The sequence below is a fragment of the Gambusia affinis genome, linkage group LG15, assembly GCF_019740435.1.
Source record: "Gambusia affinis linkage group LG15, SWU_Gaff_1.0, whole genome shotgun sequence".
Lineage (NCBI taxonomy): Eukaryota > Metazoa > Chordata > Actinopteri > Cyprinodontiformes > Poeciliidae > Gambusia > Gambusia affinis.
The window spans coordinates 19426818-19428635 of NC_057882.1; positions in this window are offsets into that span (position 1 = coordinate 19426818).

Here is a 1818-nt window from a genome sequence, read left to right on the forward strand (position 1 = left end):
GCTCTCTGATCAGACAGAGCAAATCCAGAGATGTGAAATAGATTAAATGAGTCCAAACAGATCTGCTGTTGGAGCTCAGAGGAAATGCAGAGTCAGCTTTCAGCTAATGAAGTGCTCATCACAGGGATCCGTGGTCTCATTTACAGTCTGGCCACAGTAAAAAGTAAATAAGCCCCTAAAAGCTAAAGGGTTTTACATCATTAGCCCCACATAAATGGCAATGCATAGTGCAAACACTCAGAATATTGACTTACCAAAATGCAGAAGCATTGTTTGATATACAAAATCCAGCTTTACAGCTGGCAGAGCAAATGATGGAGGAAGTAGAAATCAGGTGCTTTGGATTAAGTTATCTTGGAACTGATAATCAGGAGGAGATTTATCAATTTTCAGACAGAAAGGTTGCAATGCAAAATTAGAAGTATCCTGTCCATGAGAGAAGCTGAAAAACTAGTTCCTGCATTTGTTACTTCAAAGCTGGACTGCCGTAATTCTTCTCCAGGAAGTCCATAATGTGCAGCTTAAAACCTTCAGCTGATTCAAAATAATGAAAGAAATGTTATAAGGAAAAAGAGAGATCATACTTCTCACATTTTAGCTCCCAGTTTTCATCCATAAAGCAGACTTAGGCTTAAAACTTTCCTTTTTGATCAAGCTGGCTTAGGTTATCCTGAGCTATTTCTGTGGTCATGCTGCTAATGGCTTATGCTTCTGGAGGACAAATTGAGAACTTCTCCTCCTGTTACATTCTCCTACTGCTCTCCAATTCTGCAGTTTGCTGTAATTCCACATTTATGCTCTCTGATGGTATGTTTAAGGTGGTTGTCCTCATTGTCCTGCTGCAGGGTGAAGCTCCACTACAGTCTCAAGTCTTCTGCAGCCTCTAGCAGGTTTCCTTCCAGGACTGTTGGATATTTAGCTCCATCCTCTCTTAAGGTCCAGGTTTGGTGAGCCGCGGCTAACAGATTGGGAGAATACAGCCCGGTCTGAAGAGCCTCAAATTCAGATTTATCTTCAGTTCCAGCTGCCCACTACTTCTGATGCCAACTTCCAGCAGGATAATGGACCATGTCACACAGGATAAAGCTTCTCCTTCTGTTTTCAATGATGGATGGAGACCATGTTGGATGAGCCTCAACCAATCAGATCTCATCCAGCAGAGCACCTGTGGGATGTGGTGGAACATCATGGATGTGTGGCCCACAGATGTTCTTTATATTCACTTTAACATTGTAGGTTTGCATTCTGAACAATGGAGGATTTTTAATCTCCTAGTGGTGCTTTTGGCTCTGCTCTGTGGGAGTTAGTGACTGGTTGTATTCATTATGTAGCGAGTAAATAAAACTACAGCCAGAAATGCAACATGTCATCCCAGAGCAACCTTTCAAATGTTTTTGCTCGTTTTAATAATTCATTTTCCTGACAGTGCACAGTTTGCAGACTGAATGGAGTTAGTTTGTAACTGTTAAGCTCTATATTTGTTGGCTCCCTAATCAGCCCAAATACGCCAAAGTCATTATGCATAAATTTGGATTTGCTTAGTCCCCTTATGCCTTTAATTTAACTATATTTTATTTTTTGGAAGCATACCTCTACTGTTGCAGTACCTCACAGCCAGCAGGTGGCACTGTCATCCCACACTATATCCTACAATAGTAGAGGATTCTACAGTGAACACTACTGCTTTCTTTCTTTGTGGTTATATTTTGTGCTCTGTGTGGACAAAACCTTCCAACTATCAGCCTCAGCATCAGAAGTGGCAGTTGCAAATAAAGCGCCAACTTCCCTAGATTAAAACACGCCAGTGTACACAGTCGC